The following is a 6702-nucleotide window of genomic DNA, read 5'->3' on the forward strand; positions in this document are numbered from 1 at the left end:
TTAATAATACTGGCCAGTGTTAGTGTCTTGGTTTTGAAAAATTTCCCATGTGACATAAGACGTGAGCGTTAGATGAGATCAGGTGAAGGATATATGGAAACTTTGTGCTCTTTTTGCAACTTTTCTAAAATTATTCCAAAATAAATGTTTTTAAAATATAGATTTTTATGGCCTTGGAAAAAAATTTGAGCATACTTTTTGGCCCTTAATGTTAATGCTTAAAATGGGGATGACTGTTCTCGGAGCAGGATTGGAGGCAACCTGATCTGTGTTTGGCTCTTAGCAACTGCATCACAATCTCAATTGACCTTGAGAAAGTTCTTCAATCTTCCTGAGTGATTCAAAGGGATGTGGTTGTGGGGATGAATGAGGCTATACTGAAAAGCTTGTACAGGGCTTGGCACAGAATAAACACTTAACATCGGGAGCTATTTATTCAACTCCCTTCCTAGCGGCTTCCTCAGTCATGCTAGGCAGGTTCAGAAGTGTCATGTTTTAGCCATCTGAACTTGGAGTTTCTAGAATACTTAGCTTGATTCCAAAGTACTTCCCTGTAACAACTGTTAGGGGTTTGGGGTGTCCCCTGTGGGCTTGCAAGTGTCCTAGAGATACTTGTTGGGGGAGATTCTGGAATCAGGATTCAGTTGCAGACAATAGAATCCACTCTAACCAATATGAGAAAGCATTCATTATGAGATGTTAGGCCGATGGGGCTCAAAGAGTCAGACAGGACTTGGAGACTGAACAACAACAAAATTAGGTGGTTTGCAAAATTGTTGGAAAAAATTGAAGTAGTGGGCTGTAGTCTGAGAATCCAGGAATAGTTTTGGCCCTGGGACCTCTCTGCCTCTTCCATGAGGAAAAAAGAAGCGCTCATGATGGTAAGAAGCTGCCAAACCAGGAAGCTACTGAGTGAAGTCTCATGGTCTCCATGCCATCCTCAGCGGCAAAACAGATACCCCACATCAGGCTGTCTCCTCGGTGCTCCCCTTCCGTACTGAGAGTTGTGCAGGAGAATCTGAATGAGCAAAAACCCAGGTCACATCTAGAACCTGGCAGCAAAGGAGTTGGGAAAAGTCATTTTAGCTTTCTCCTTTCTGCCTTACAGGAAGGCATCCTGCAAAGGAGTCTAATGAGTGATGAAGGAGCAAAATCCATTCGGTGCCCCGCAGTCCACACCTCTGGAGACTTCATGTCTGTGCACACTCCCATTTCCATATCTAAACTTCCAAGCAGAAACCATAGCAGAAATAATAAGATCACACTCCATCTAATGCAGTTACCTCTTTATGAACAGGGGCATGCTTAGCAACATGTCACTAGTCAGCTTCTTTTTTTATTTCTATGCTCTATCATTTTTCCTGTTTCATTCATAATCTTGACTTAATGTTTTGGAGGCTGAAAATTAAATTAGAAGGTTCAGTTCAGTTCAGTTCAGTTGCTCAGTCGTGTCTGACTCTTTGTGACCCCATGAATCGCAGCACGCCAGGCCTCCCTGTCCATCACCAACTCCTGGAGTTCACTCAGACTCACGTCTATCGAGTCAGTGATGCCATCCAGCCATCTCATCCTCTGTCATCCCCTTCTCCTCCTGCCCCCAATCCCTCCCAGCATCAGAGTCTTTTCCAATGAGTCAACTCTTCACATGAGATGGCCAAAGTACTGGAGTTTCAGCTTTAGCATCATTCCTTCCAAAGAAATCCCAGGGCCGATCTCCTTCAGAATGGACTGGTTGGAAACCACCCCCATTCCTGCCCCCATGCCCAAGTGGTTCATGAGCGGGCACTGGGGTAGCTGGAGAAGGAGGCTGCGTGATGTCTACGGGATGGACCACCTTGTCCACCTGGCTATCGGGAACCTCTTTGGCATAGACAGACTTATGGTGAACATTCCTAGACCCCACCCACACCTTTACACTCAATATCCATTCCAAAAGGGCTACCCACAAATCTCTTCCTCCCTCCTCTTTGTTATCAATCCTCAGTCTTTAAACTCTTTTCAAGCCCTTGAACATCGTTGAGTCAAGAAGACTTCCCTTGTGGGCTTCCCAGGTGGCGCTAGTGGTAAAGGACTTGCCTGCCAATGCAGGAGACGTACAAGACACAGGTTCGATTCCTGAGTCAGGAAGATCCCCTGGAGAAGGAAATGGCAACCTACTCCAATATTCACACCTGGAGAATCCAATGGACAGTGGAGACCGGCGGGCTACAGTCTGCTGTCACAAAGAATCAAAAAGAGTTGGACTCAACTGAAATGACTCAGAACACATGTACAGACTTCCCGGGTGGTCCAGTGGCTAAGATTCCTGCTCCCAAAGCAGGGGGCCCAGTTCCATCCCTGGTGAGGGCCACAATTAAGATCCACATGCCAGAACTAAGACAGGGCACAGCTAAATAAATGAATAAATTTTTTAAAAATTAAGGAAAGAATATTTAAGTAAAGAATACCTAAGGTCAGGTATGAATAAAATGGTGAGCAAAACACTAACCTCCTGCCCCCCTGGAGCATACTTTCTAGTGCTGGCTGTTGCATTAATCCATGTAGATTTGTACTCCCAGTGACTTCACAAAAAAATTCAGCTCAAAGATGTACGTGGGAATCCTCCTCCCCCACTGTCTTTCATCATCGGCTTTCCACAGGGTTATGATCCTACAGAACAATATATTATCCAAGACCAAATCCTTTCCTCCTAAGACAATTGGTCATAGGAGCATCCAGGTGAGGCCATGGGGGAGTGGATTGAGGGGAAGGGGGCTGTGTAGCAGGGGAAGGTGCCCTGGGGTGTGAACCACATGTATTTGGCTCATATGGTGACCAAACAAGGCAGTGGGCAAAGACTGCAGGCCTGGGCACTCATCCAGGAACTGGCCCATGGCATTGTTGTTGCTATTCAGTCACTCGGTCGCGTCCAACTCTTTGAGACCCCGTGGACGGCAGCACGCCAGGCTTCCAGTCCTTCACCGTCTCCCGGAGTTTGCTCAAATTCATGTCCATGGAATCAGTGATGCCATCCAATCATCTCTTTCTCTGTCACCCCCTTGTCTTCCTCCCCTCAATCTTTCCCAGCATCAGGGTCTTTTCCAGTGAGTGGGCTCTTCGCATCAGGCGGTCAAAGTATTGGAGTTTCAGTTTCAGCATCAGTCCTTCCAGTGAATATTCAGGGTTGATTTCCTTCAGGATGGACTGGTTGGATCTCCTTGCAGTCCAAGGGACTCTCAAGCGTCTTCTCCAACACCACAGTTCAAAAGCATCAATTCTTCAGCCCTCAGCCTTCTTCACAGTCCAACTCTCATATCTGTATGTGACTACTGGAAAAACCATGGCTTTGACTAGATGGATCTTTGTTGGCGGAGTGGTGTCTCTGCTTTTGAATACACTGTCCGGGTTTGTCACAGTTTTCCTTCCAAGGAGCAAGCGTCTTTGAATTTCGTGATCCCATGGCACTGGGGTCAGACAAGGTGTGGTTCCCACTCGTGGGGAGATGAAGCGGTGGGCTCCTGGCCCTTGCTGTGGAATTTGCCTCCATCTTGTGCTCCTGGGACGCAGCCCTCCTATGACCGCGCTCTGTGATAGAGCTTCCTGTACCCGGGACCTGACGCTCCATCTCTGAAAACCAATTTGTGACTATCGTTCTGCACCTTCTCACGCAACACCTACACTTGCTCTTGGTTTCCTGTTTCCATCTCTCTTCCATCAGCTCCTCTGACCCTGTTGTCTTTGCTCCGGTTTCTTTCTTTTTGGCCTTGCGGCATGTGGAATTTTAGTTCCCCGACCAGGGATTGAACTTGCACCCCTTGCATTGGAAACATGGAATCTTAACCATTGGATCTCCAGGGAAGTCCCCTTTGCTCCAGTTTCTGCTTCCATAAATTCGGATTTGTTTTGATGCTCATATCCTCCAAAACAGGGACTGGCCTGTGAGTCAATCTCAGTTAATGATTTAAAAAATTTTTAATAGTTATATGTTTAAATGGTTATATAAGTACCTATGTAACATCTTCAAGTTTGCCTCTTAGCCTACTTGGCCCTCTGGGGAAGTGTTTGTCAACCCGTGCTCATGGTATTGCTTGCATAATTTCCCCCCAGCCACTACATGTATCTGAGCTCTTCACCATCACCACCACCCGCCTCCTGCCATACACACAATCCCATCCAGGTCCTTCTGTAAAACCAGTTTCCCTGGCAGGCTGGCCTTGACTCCCTTGAAGGGGATCAGGGAAAAAGCACATTGGACGGGGCATCAGGAGAAATTGCTTCCAGCCCCCAGCAATGGCCACTAACTTGCTTTGCGACTCTTGGTTAACTCAAGTAGCTTTTCTGCTCCTTCATTCCCTCGCTGTCAAGTGGGGAGTTCGGGAGTGAATTACTCTGGAGACTGCGCACAGCAGCGTTGGCCCTTTTCAAACCATCAACCACGTCCTCACAAGGAACACATGGAGAGAACAACGCACCAGGCAGGGCTGAGGAACCGCAGGATGGAGCCCACGATTCGTCCTTTATGCTGGGACCAGGGACAAGGAGCCATGGAGGCACGTGTGCACGCCCACACAGACACACACGCCACGCACACATGATACCTGCACACACTTACTCATATGCTCAACATACACCTGCAGGCAGCACACACATGTCACACACGCACCAAACACACACTTACGTGCACACATACAGACACACTCGCACCACACCCAGACATCACAAACAGACACACAGACACACAGAGGCAGACACACATCACACTCGGAGGCACACCCCACACCACGGATGCACAGACCCACAGAGACACATGTGACTTTTCATGGGTCGTTAAACAGGGAGCTCCCCCTGCCCCCGCTGTTCTGGGGCATATCCCTGGGGAGCCCTCCTTGACTCGTGGCTTGATTAAGTCAGGTCTTCAAGAAACCAGAAAATTAAATTTGGGGCCATTTCTCTGTTCCGGATATTGTGCATAATTTGAGGATTACTCTGGGCAAGGAAAAGAGAATGAACTTTCTCTTTTAAAAAACTGGGCTTGAAAAGGAAAACCCTGTTGTGAGGGTTAACGAATGTGCTGGTGGATGAGGTCAGGAGGGGTGGGGCCAGAGAGCCATAGCCAAGCACCAACGAGATCGCCTGCTGGGGTCAGGCCAGTAATGCAGGAGCTATAAAGAAAGAGATTGCATTTAATTAAAGAAACATCTTCTTACAATCTTCGTTTTGCTGAAACGCATGTCCAACCCAGATCAAACACCCAGAGGCCCAAACACAAATTGTGTAGTTGGGGTTGCTAGAAAACCTCCCATGAGTTACCTTTTAACACGTGTCAGAACCCGAATTCATCCAGAAGTTGGGGGAAGGGAGGGAGGGAGCCCTTCATTTGACGGGTCTTGCATACCATAGGCGGAGAAGGCAATGGCACCTCACTCCAGTACACTTCCCTGGAAAATCCCATGGATGGAGGAGCCTGGAAGGCTTCAGTCCATGGGGTTGCTGAGGGTCGGACACGACTGACTGACTTGACTTTCACTTTTCACTTTCATGCATTGGAGAAGGAAATGGCAACCCACTCCAGTGTTCTTGCCTGGAGAATCCAGGGACAGGGGAGCGTGGTGGGCTGCCGTCTATGGGGTCTCACAGAGTCGGACATGACTGAAGTGACTTAGCAGCAGCAGCAACAGCATACCATAGACTTAAGAAGATGATAATGAAATACTCGCAGCTTGTTGGGGACTTTAACGCGCATTGCTTGGTTCTTCCAATAGACATCAAAGTTATGACTGTGTCTAACCCCCAGACCGTTTACTGGGTGTAGAAGTAAGAACAAGGCCTTAAGGATAATAGAGCAGAATTGGAGAATCTTGAGCAAGATCTCTCAGCCCAGAGGTGCTTGAATGACTGCCCAAAGCACTGTGTTAAGAAGGACTCTGAGGGTGTAACTGAGCAAAGAACTCCAAGCGCTCTTGGCGTGGTCTCTCATGGTGGGGGTGAGGGGATGGGGGGTTGGGAGGTGGAGGTGTGGGGGGCCGTGGAGGGGGCACCCATTCTGCATTCTTTCCTTTAGCCTTAGTTTCTTTATCTGTAAAAGTGAAGGGCTTGCCCTCCATCTGAACTCATAAACTCACACACTGATAGAACACAGAGAGGAAGCCCAAGTGAGAGACTAAATGAAGCATAAAAGATATCGTGAAGGAAGCTTCTGGGGACCCTGTTCCGTTGTTGTCATGTGGGTACCCAAGCTTTGGGTTCCTGTGTCTGACAGTTTCGAGATCATTGAAGATTTCAGATTTTAACGTAAGAAATGGGTTAAACTAGACCATTGTCTTATATTATAGTATGAGTTGATGGTCTTTGATGGCCATCAATTTCTGTAGTTTCTTTGAAGTACAGAAATAAGCATTTAGTGTGGATCATCTTGTCTTGACTTTGAAATATTGCAGAGACACAGCATTGTATATCTCTCTCAGCCCTTACTTGAGTAAACACAAGTAAATACCAGGGAAGCCCCAAATACAGCTCCATAATCTTTCTAAAAATAAAGCAGTTTATCAGGAGTCTGACTACTTACCCAACCTTTTGTTATTAACCTGTTTATGGATCTTATATTTTTCAGAGTTAAGATGTATTTTTGGTATGTGGCCATTGGTAAGAAGCTTAAAAATAAAAAGTGAAAAAAAAAAAAAGATTTCAGATCTTAAAGTTTAAAAAAAAAAACTATTTTTAAGT

This window comes from Bubalus bubalis, chromosome 20 (assembly GCF_019923935.1).
Source record: "Bubalus bubalis isolate 160015118507 breed Murrah chromosome 20, NDDB_SH_1, whole genome shotgun sequence".
Lineage (NCBI taxonomy): Eukaryota > Metazoa > Chordata > Mammalia > Artiodactyla > Bovidae > Bubalus > Bubalus bubalis.